Here is a 12,571-nt window from a genome sequence, read left to right as displayed (position 1 = left end):
TAGGGTTGTGTGTCAATTCAGGGAGAGCAACTTTATTTTCATGCCTTGGTGGAGCAGGGCCGTACTTTGAAGGTTTCTTGCACCAAAATATTATCCAAGCCCTGAATGATACTTCTTGGCTAGCATCCCGCAGATTATGAAAGGCCGCAAACAAGTACTCACAAGTTCGGGAAATATACCTTACCTTCTCTGCATCTAAACCGGTAAATGCTTTGGCCTCAGGAACTACCTCTTCATAAAGGATACCTTGAATTGCCAAGCCTCCAAGAACATGCAAATTCCATAGAGAAATAGATAATTCCCCGACAAACGTGAGAAGTGTATTTGTTTTGGGGCACCAAGCTTCACAAAATGCTTGGAATATATCTGAGTTACGATCATAGGTAAAAATTGATGCATAAACGACATCATAAATATATACCTTTCTCAAAGTCTCTTGGCTCCTATCAAGTATATCTTCTATCCACTCCCAATACCCAGGGATGTGACGATACTCTCCCTCAAGTGTCATCGCGGCTCCCTAACGTATCTCTCCTAAAGCTATACAAGGACCCAAACTGGGGAGTGGAGTTATGATATTCGCATAATGATGATCTGGCGCTTGAAGAGAGAACAACTTGAATGACTGATCGAAATTTGGGGTTTGTACCGAAGTCCAATTTGTCATAGAGAATGGATTCTTGAGAGGAGGCCATGAACTTGCATACTGACCAATCAATGAAGTGTGATTCAAAAGTCGAGTTTGTTGGGCCCCATCTTCAGTTTCGACTATAAGATACTTGGAGCCGGTGGAAAGGGAGGTGTAGTGTCTGAAAATCACCATCTCTTCAAACTGTAAAGAAAAGAAAAAGGGTTAAATCTATGGCGTACAATAATAGGTACAAAAGAATCTTGACCAAGTCATCTCAATGCGCCATAAGATTACCATGAAGTTACCTTTTACCTTTTCTTATGGCGGGAGCTACCCTTTTCTTATGGCGGGGACGAGTAGTCATCCCAATGTACCATAAGATTACTATGAAGTTACCTTTTACCTTTTCTTATGGAGGGAACGAGTAGTCATCCCGATACGCCGTAAGACTACCGTAAAGTTACCTTTACCTTTTACCTTTGCCATAAGACTACCGTGAAGTTACCTTTACCTTTTACCTTTGCCATAAGACTACCGTGAAGTTACCTTTACCTTTTACCTGTGTCATAAGACTACCATGAAGTTACCTTTTACCTTTACCATAAGACTACCATGAAGTTACCTTTTACCTTTTCCATAAGACTACCATGAATTTACCTTTTACCTTTTGCCCTAAGACTACCATAAAATTACCTTTTACCTTTTGCCATAAGACTACCATAAAGTTACCTTTTACCTTTTCTTATGGCGGGGATGAGTAGTCATTCCTACGGCATAAGATTACCATAAAATTACATTTCTTATGGTGGGAATGAGTCGCACCATGTGGTTATAGCCTTTACGTAAGAAATATTATCTTAAGCAAAAGTTCGTCATTCACCTACAAAAAGATAGAAAAAAAAGAGAGAAAGAAAGTGTGTAAAGAAAGGACAAAAAATATACCTTGCACTTTATGCTCGTTGACCCGAGATTAAGCTACTTTGGAATGCTTGAAAAAAAATTTGCGCCGTATAAAGGGAGCCAAACTTGTAGGCAACAATACAAAATTATGAAAGTTAAAAGTGAACAACCTATATTTATAGGGGCAAATAGGGAAGTGGAGGCAATCACAGATTAAATAGAATCAAGAGAAGAATTAAGGCGGCTCCGATAAAGTTGGAACCAAAAAAGACGCCACTACCTATGAAGCATACACTAATCCTAATTCAAGTGAATAATGAATTTCCAAGAAAGACAATATGCCACCTGAACGTGCAAAAGAAGTGAAAGAAAAGTCAAAGCCCCATTTTTTTTAATTTCCAGATGCATGCATTGGTTCATGACTTTTTTTTAACAATTATTATTAATATCAATTAATACTTCAAGTATAGTCAAAGATCTCGACAAGTCTTGAAGTAGGAGGCACTCTGTGGACAACGAAATTTTATTAAATACAAATCCGTAATTTAGATAATATTAAATTTAAAATATATTAGACCCAAATAAATATTTGTGGATTAATATAATTGGATTAATTAGTTAAGTCCAAACATACATAGATTTAATTAAAGTCCAACCTCAATTGGGTTAGATCATTAATTTGGGTTACAAATGCTAAACTCACTTTATCAAGCCCAAGATATCATCATATTAATTTGGACTACAAATGACTAACCCCACTATAGCAAGACCAAGATGTCATCATATTCTAGAGGCCCAAATTGGAGCCACGTGTCAAATGACATGGCATGCCAAGTCAAGTAAAGGAGCCAATGGGACCATGCCACGTGTCAAAATGATGCAGTAAATTAAAAGTCCATAAGAAATGTCATGTCACTTAAATCTGATTGGCCAAAGGAAGTTCATGTTTATCATGACCCTTTACTTCCTACAACTATAAATAGGGGCCTCATAATTCAGAAAAAGGACGAACAAGTTTAACAAGAATCAAGAGAGAGCTCATGGATCAAAGCAGTAGATTTCTCTACAAATTCAAGAGTTCAAGAACAAGCTCAAGATTTCAAGATCAAAAGTTCAAGGTTCAAGAACAAGCTCAAGATTTCAAGATCAAGAGTTCAAGATTCAAGAACAAGCTCAAGATTTCAAGATCAAGAGTTCAAGATTCAAGAACAAGTTCAAGTTCAAGATCAAGATCGCAAGATTCAAGAACAAGCTACCAAGCCCTTGGATTCAAGCACAAGTCAAGATCAAATCTATCAAGTTCAGGTTCAAGTTCAAGATCAAGCTCAAAGCCCTTGAATTTATAGTTGAAAAGGCGAATCAGAGGAATCATAGAGATTGTAACACTCACTTATTGAAATCAATAAATCGATTGTTGCAGTATTTTTCTTGTCTCGATTATTTATTTTTGGTCTCGAGAATTTTATTGTCCAACAGATGCATCAATAAGATGATAACATGTACATTCATTGTCAACCTGCGTTTGACATTCATAAAGTTGTTTAATCAATAAAATTAAGCCAAGAGCATAATTTTCAGACTGCGTCATCAAGACAATCTTGATGATGATGATTTGGCATTGAATGCCTTCGATAAATTGCTAAACCATTGCTGAGGAGAATAAAGCTTCATGTGTTGGTCTGAAATGTGATATGTTGCATACAATAACACTTTTATGCATTAGACTAATAAATTATGATTATTTATTTCCTTTCAATTGGTTCAAGGTTAGGAACCAACTATTCCATCTAATAGTTTTGATGTGCGGTATTCGATTAATGAATATACCAAGATGTATAAAGATGGATTCCTCAAATAAAATGAAGGATGTATGTTAGTTTTTCTAACATAAGAGAGAGATTATAAGAGGCTATGAAATATATTAGGAATTATCATCAGATCCTCATTCAAAAGATAGTTCAAGTCAAATGCTGAAAGCATCTCATATCTAAGCTGCAAGTGCTCCTATTTTATGTTCCTAAAGGACAAAGTCTATGTATGCGTGAAGCATGCTAGACCAATCGGTTCCAAATGAAATAATCCATGAAAAGGATAAGGAGCAAATAATCACAATAAAAAGGCAATGTGCTCTTGAAGAGACTATGACATAACACTTCATGAAACCTTATGAGAGGTTCAAGTACCTGAAAATAATGAAGTGATAGGATCTCAAATGTTATGTCGCATTGTGAACAGATACAAAATGAGAAACTGTCGATGATATCTTTGATATAATATCGACGTAATATTATAAAAGATTACGAGGATCTTAGTTCTACGTTAATTTAAGCATGGTGACGTAGAAACATTTATCAAGTGACATGAAAGGATGCATCTTGGTAAGCATAACACTTATTTGATTTGCAGTCCAGACACTTGAATATGTCTATATAAAAATCCCTAAAGGATTCAAAATGCTTGAAGCATATAAAGTTTCTGAGAAACTTGTTTATAATCCTCATATTGCATAAATTTATAGAATGAAAATTATTGAAACTCTTGGAGAGTTTTCAAAAGAAATAGATTATTTGCTGAAATGAGAAATATACCAATTTGGAATGGTTACGAACTATCATATCTTAGTGTAATTGATGCACTCATGTATCTTGCAAATACTACAAGGCCTGTATTGCCTTTTCAATTAATTTGTTAGCAAGGTATATTTCTGCTCTTGATATGAGACATCAAAATAGGATAAAAGACATGGGCTTATTTTATTTTAAAGATTGTAGTGTCAATCTTATTGGTCATACTGATGTTGGGTAGTTATTTGACTCGCATAAATCTCGATCTCAAATATGCAATGTGTTCACATGTGGGGGCGCTGTCATATCTTAGAGATATACAAAGCAGTCTATGTAGCCACTTCATTGAACCATGATGAGATAATAGCTATTCATGAAACTAGCCGAGAAAGTGTATGGTTGAGGTCTATGATACATCTCATTCGAGAAAAATGTGGTTTGAAATGCGATAATGAACCCACAATTTTATACAAAGATAATGCAGCATGCATAACACATCTTAATGGAGGATTCAGAAAAGGAGATAGAACGAAACACATTTCATCAAAGCTTTTCTACATACATGAGCTACAAAAGAATGATGTTATTAACGTGCAACAGATTCGTTCAAGTGACGATATGTTAGAACATGCACAGCGAAAGCAATAATTCTACAGGATCAATAACTTACATAATATCTAGATAACATAACCAAAACGAGAATCAGAAAACTTACCTCTTGAAGCTTTCACAAAATTCGTTCAATGCTTTATTTTCCAGGATTGCGATTTTCTACCATAGCCTAATTAACCTTTTTCAATCAACACTTGAGTGGCAAGTGCTTATTTTTCAGAAAATAAGATTATCTTAAATCGAAAAATCAGTCCCTATTTATTTTCAATCTTTAATGAAAAAGGAAAGATAAAAGGGCAAAACATTTTTGCCCTTATTGCTGCCATTATGCCATTAAACGTTCTTGCCTTTATTATGTGTTTAATTTCCAAAATGTTTTTGACCTTAATGCAGCCATTAAACTTGATTTTTTTAATTTATTCTTTCCTTATTAATAGAACACCAACAATCAAAACAAAATCACTTCTTCTATAAAGTTTTTCCTTTCTTTTTCAAAATGATTAATTAATCCGGCATGGTAGGGACCGCAAATTTATTAAGTGAGGCTTCCAATTATGATATTAATGCAGTGATGAAAGAATTATCATATCATAATAAATTATAAATTATTTCACTAAAAATTTGTAATTGCACTCCTCGATTTAATTTAAAATCTACCATTACATCTTATTTAACTCTCCATTTAGAATTACCGACACCAATCAATTAAATTAAATTCTCTAAATAATTTAACTCATTAATTAATTTAATTATTTATTTATAATGCTTAACTTATTTCACATAATGGATACAATATCCACCTGTAGAGTTTTCACGTAAAAACTTATAAGCAACTATAAAAGGGTGTCTTCTATCTCAAGTTCGAGACATGATTCTATCAACTAATTAATATTCCACTTAGTGATTCGTCGTCATCCAACCTATTAGGAATACGTTGACTCACAAAAGAGTCTTACCTTTTAATAGATTAAAACGACAAAACAAACCACATAGATCATAATAATTATATTAAGATTAAGAGTATAAGTACATGTATTGGACTAGAGAAATCGTTTATTAATATTCAGAACATAAACGAATATCTCTGATTGGTTCGTTCAATACATACGAAATGTAATACCAGAAGAAGTTGGAATATTGTCACTCTCATAATTAAGATAAAATTATATTTAATCTTGTGCTACAATCATCAAGATGTTTGTCCTACCTCATCTTCGATTGTGAATATTAATTTATTACTTATAAGAACCAACAATTTTAATCTTCCGTACATGAGTTAAAATACTTCATACACAAATTTTTCTACTATATAAGTAAAGGACACACATGTTAATGCAATGATCTATTCAAATAAATATTTTATTAATATAATAAATTATCTTTACATGGGATGAAAATATAATACTATAACACAAATTACATGGTTAATAGTATATCCTAACACGATGTGACCGATTTATTCACCAAGTCTCTTCTAATTGCAACTTTCAAGAAGATGGTGCACAGGATCGGGATGCAAAGGTTCAAGGACGTTCTCATTAGAGAGTTAATATACGTTGTACTATTTTTTGTTACGAGGTTTTGTCCCACTAGGTTTTCCTTGTAAGATTTTTAATGAGGCAACCTATATGCGTATTGTTAGAGATATGTACTCTTTTTTCTTCACTAGATTTTTTTCTCATCGAGTTTTTTTCTAGTAAGATTTTAACGAGGCACATTATCTATCTATCAATTAGACATTCAAGGGGAGTGCTATAAATGTATTTCATTATAGTGAATGTTTATTAAGAATATAGATAAGATCTATCAAGATCTAATAAGATCTATCAAGATCTAGTTGATATCTATGAGGATTTGAAGTATCTGTCTTTTAGTCAGAAACTAGGAGTAAATTTCTCCTATAAATAGAGAGGTTTTATTCATTGTAATTTGTAAATCATCTTCAAGGATCCAAAAAAATCCATGAGAAATAAAGAAGTCACCTCTCTTCTCTCTCTATTCTTCTTGTATTTACTTTATTTTTCATAACAATTTCGTATTAATTGTTAACGCTTCACCCTACCCACACGCTCTTTTGAATAGTTTGTTTATCTATAATCTATAATCTATATTTATAATCTATCTATAATCTATATATATAATCTATCTATAATCTATATCTATATCTATAATCTATAATCTATAATCTATATCTATCTATAATATATAATCTATATCTATAATATATTAAAACTGTGAAGGACCTTAGAAATATAACTTTTTGCCCTTTATTAAAGATCTTTACTTTAGATAAAATCGTCTTTTCACTATTTTTTCTAATATTTAAGAGTTAAAAATTAATTAAATATATTTATAATAAAACTTTTTCTTATTAGAATTCATCAGAATTAATGACAACTAATATTTTTTCATTAGTTTAAGAATTTTAAATCAATCAAAAAAGTCTATACATCTACATTTGCATCTACAATATATTAAATCAATTAATCACCTAAAACTTCTGATGGTAAAGATATAAATGTGCTTACAATAAAATATATGTTTTGAACTTTTTGCACTTCATTAGAAATCTTTGTAATAGATAAAATCGTCTAATTTAAATAGTCAAAAGTTATACATGCGAGGCACCTGCAGCTAAACTAGTATATTTATAAAGCATCAAAAAATAAATAAGAAAATTACTTATTTCAAAAAAATAATTTTCATACTTCCTATCAAACACACACCCTCTACCACAACTTATTTGATTTGCTTGGTTTAGGATTATATTTGTACTTATTTACTTAATTTTTTTAATACAAATATAACTAACGTCAAAATTTTATTGGATTAAGATAAACTCATAACTTACCCTCTACGTATTCCGTACTTGTACCAAATTCTACTAATATATAAGAGGAAGTTTGAGCAGCATCGGGTTGTCCTCCTTACCGACAATCCAGCTGTTTGTTCTGTGATTTTATTATATCACCCTTAATTAATTATTATATGTCATTTGTACATTCAAAAATTAATATATTTTCTACTAATATATAAGAGGGAGTTTGAGCAGCTTCGGGTTGTCCTGCTTGCCGACAATCCGGCTGCTTGCTCCGTAATTTTATTATATTACCCTTAATTAATTATTATATGTCATTTATACATTCAAAAATTAATATATTTAATTAAAAAATAAAATAGATATTTATGACACGTTCGCTTCAGCTGTTTCAATCATAATTTTACTATTCTACTAATATATAAGAGGGAGTTTGAGCAGCTTCGGGTTGTCCTCCTTGCCGACAATCCAGCTGCTTGCTCCGTAATTTTATTATATCACTCTTAATTAATTATTATATGTCATTTATACATTCAAAAATTAATATATTTAATTAAAAAATAAAATAGATATTTATGATACGTTCGCTTCAGCTGTTTCAATCATAATTTTACTATATTGTCCTTAATTAATTATTATAAGTCATCTAAGTATTAAAAATTTAATAGTATTTAATTCTAAATTAACTTGAATTCTTATACGAGGCCCGCTTATATTTTTTCTACAAGTATTTTTGTTATTCTCTTATATTATAAGAGATAGTTGAAGCAGCTGCCACGAGCTTCCCGTCGTCCTCCTTGCCGACATTCAGCTGTTGCTCCGTGATTTTACTATATCATCCCTAATTAATTATTATATATTATTTATATATTAAAAAAATTAATAATATTTAATTAAAAAAGTAAAATAGATATTTACGACATGTTTGCTTTAGCTGCTTCAATCATAATTTTACGACGTCACCCTTAATTAATTATTATAAGTCGTTTAGCTATTAGAAATTAATAATATTTAATAAAAACATAAAATAAACATAAAATGATAAATTAACTCTTGATGTTTTAAATTAGCTTGACTTCTTATATGATACCTACTTAAATTTTTTTCACAAGTATTTTTTATAACAATTTTTTTATATCACTTCTAATAAATTATATTATGAGTCACTTAAGACATGTCTACTTCGTTACTTCAATCGTGATATTTGATTGACTTTTGAAATTATATCAGTGTTACTTAAATTGAAATAGAAGAAAAAGTATTATAAATCACAATAATTAAAAATTTAAATTATTTTTAAAATATCCCGTCGTCCTCCTCGCCGACATTGACCTGCTTGCTCTGTAATTTTACTATATCACTTCTAATTAATTATTATATGACATTTATGTATTAGAAAATTAATAATATTTAATTAAAGAAATAAAATAGTCATTTATGACATATCTGTTTCAGCTGCTTCAACCATATTTTTACTATGTTACCCCTAATTAATAATATTTTAAGAAAATATAAAATAGACATAAGATATAAATTAACTTTTGATGTTTTAAATTAACTTGACGTTTTATATGATGTCAACTTAGATTTTTTCGTCAAGTATTGTCACTTAAATTGAAATAAAATAAAAAATATTATAAATCACAATAATTAAAAAATTAAATTTTTTTAAAATATAAATGACTATCAATATTACAAAAGTTTCAACAAGAAAAGAGAACTATAAATTACAATAGCTAACGGCTTAAATAAGTAAATTACTGTGCCAAAAAAGTATTATAAATTACAATAGATAACAACTTAAAATATCTAAAAACATATTAAAAAATAATTAATTATTTAAATTTTATTTGTGTCCCATAAATTGAGATAAAAATATGTAAAAAATACTATAAATCATAATAATTAATTACATAAAAAATTTAAAAGATATAAAATGTTTATCGAACTCTTGAAATTATATCAGTACCACTTAAATTGGAATAGAAGAAAAAGTATTATAAATCACAATAATTTAAAACTAAATTATTTTTAAAATATAATTGACTATCAATACCACAAAAATTTGGATAAGGAGAGTAACATATATTGATTAAAAATTACATAAAAATTATTATAAATGATAATAGTTACAGCTTGAAATGTCTAAAAAAAATTAATTTGTTATATATTCCAAAATAAATGTAAAAAAAATACTATAAATCACTTAAATTGGAATCGAAGAAAAAGTATTGTAAATATCAATAATTAAAACTTAAATTATTTTGAAAAAATAATTGACTATTAATGCCACAAAAGTTTGGACAAGAAGAGTAACATATATTATTTGAAAATTACATAAAAATTATAATAAATTATAATAGTTAACAACTACAAATATATTAAAAATATGATTGATTATCTAAATTATATTTGTGCTATATAAATTGAGATAAAAAATAATTTATATTGCACGGGCCTCGGTATCTAGTACTTATATAAAAACAACTATATTGGTACTTGTACCTAATTCTCTAATATTATAAGAGAGAGTTGAGCAGCTGATTGAGGAGCTTCCCTTCCTCCTCCTTGCCGATTAATTCAGCTGCTTGCTCCGTGATTTTACTATATCACCCTTAATTAATTATTATATATCATTTATATATTAATAAATTAATAATATTTAATAATAATAAAAATATTTATGATATGTCTGCTTCAACTGTAATTTTACTACATCTCTTCTAATTAATTATTATAAGTCATCTAAATATTAAAAAAGTTGAGCAGCTGATTGAGGAACTTCCCGTCGTCCTCCTTGCCGACCAATTCAGCTGCTTGCTCCGTGATTTTACTATATCACCCCTAATTAATTATTGTATATTATTTATATATTAATAAATTAATAATATTTATTAAAAAAAAAGTAAAATAAGCATTTATGGTATGTCTGTTTCAACTGCTTCAACCGTATAAGTCATCTAAATATTAAAAAATTATTATAAAGTCATCTAAGTATTAAAAACATAATAATATTTAATGCTAAACTAACTTAACGTCTTATATGAGGTCCACTTAAAAAAAAATTTGCAAGTAATTTTTATGGTAATTTTGCTATATCACTTCTAATTAGTTATTATAAGTCATTTAAAATATTTCTGCATTGCTGCTTCAATCGTGATTTTACTATATCACCCTAATTAATTATTATGGTCATCTAAGTATTGTGCCACTTAAATTAGAATAGAAGAAAAGGTATTACAAAAAATAACAATTAAAAAATTAAGTTATTTCAAAAGTACAATTGACTATCAATGCCAAAAAATTTTGGGCAAGGAAAGTAATATATATTATTTGAAAATTACATAAAAATTATTATAAATTACAATAGTTAGCAACTAAAAATATCTTTAAAATATGTATAAAAATACTATAAATTATAATAATTAACAACTTAAATAATTCGAAGGTCAATCTATCTGTTTTGACACAACTTCATTGGTCCTTCCCATTGCCTTTATTCTTTTTATCCATTTTAATTTTTTGTCTTATTTTTTTTAATTTGTTATATATTTCAAAAAAGCACAAAAAAAATCCTATAAATCACAATAACTAATAACTTAAGAAATTAAAAGATATAAGACATTTGGTTGACTTTCGAAATTATATCAGTGTCATTTAAATTGAAGTAGAAAAAATATATTATAAATCACAGTAATTATAAACTTAAATTATTTTAAAAATATAATTGAATATTAATGCCACAAAAGTTTGGGAAAAAAGAGTAACATATATTATTTAAAAATTATATAAAAAGTATTATAAATTAAATATTTAACAGTTTAAAATATAAAAAAATATTAATCTATTATATATTCCAAAAAAAAAACATAACAAATACTATAGATCACATTAATTAACAACTAAAAAATGTAAAAGATATAAAATATCAGTTGGCTCTTGAAATTATATCAGTGCAACTTAAATTAGAATAGCTAAAAAAATAATTAACTATCAATTGCACAAAAGTTTTGTCAAGGAGAGTAACATGTATTATTTGAAAATTATACTAAAAAGTATTATAAATTAAAATAGTTAACAACTTAAAATATTTAATAAAAGATTTAATCTGTTATATATTTTTTTAAAATACATAAACACAATAATTAACATTTTAAATTTTTTTAAAGATATAAAATATTTAATTAACTGTTCAAATTATATCAACGTCACTTAAATTGGAATAGATAAAAGATACTCAATCATTATAAATTTAAATTATTTTAAATATAAGTGACTATCAATGCCACAAAAATTTGAATAGGGAGAGTAACATGTATCATTTAAAAATTACATAAAAGATATTATAAATTACGACGGTCAACAGCTTAAAATATCTTAAGCATATTAAAAATATAATTATCTAAATTCTATTTATGTCATATAAATCGAAACTTAAAAATAACATATTTTGGGCCCGTGCTAGCACGGGCCAACGACGTCTAGTACTTATATAAAAACAAATAGAATCAAGGGGTGTGTTTTATATAAATTTTAATCCCTAATCATGATTACATTAGATTAAACTAATTTTTTAAATTGCCATTTGTGACATGAAAGTATCACTAGTGGACCTGTGAACAAAAAGGGTATAAATTGTGTAGGCTAATTAAACCATTAGTATTAGTATTATTTTAATTGTGACATTATTATTAATATTATTGTATATGTACCCGTGCGATGCACGGATAGTAATATTTTTAATCATTTCATATTGAAATGTTCATTTGAGTATTTTTAATCATTTCATATGTAAATGTTCATTTGGGAATGTTAAATCAAATTACCTCAATATAAAAAGTTCAACTATCATATTATTTTTCAATAAAATGAAGAAAAAATATTCTAACCCTCACCCCTATCCACCTCCACCTCCATCTCCCCCCCCCCCCCCCCCCCCCAACCCCCTCTCATTTCCCTTCCCTCTCAATTTTTTAAATAAAAACTAAAAAGAAATTTTATCCCTCCATCACCCCATCTGTAACCAAATCTTTAGAAAAAAAATTA

Source organism: Capsicum annuum, chromosome 7 (genome assembly GCF_002878395.1).
Source record: "Capsicum annuum cultivar UCD-10X-F1 chromosome 7, UCD10Xv1.1, whole genome shotgun sequence".
Lineage (NCBI taxonomy): Eukaryota > Viridiplantae > Streptophyta > Magnoliopsida > Solanales > Solanaceae > Capsicum > Capsicum annuum.
Note: the sequence above shows the minus strand (reverse complement) of the source record.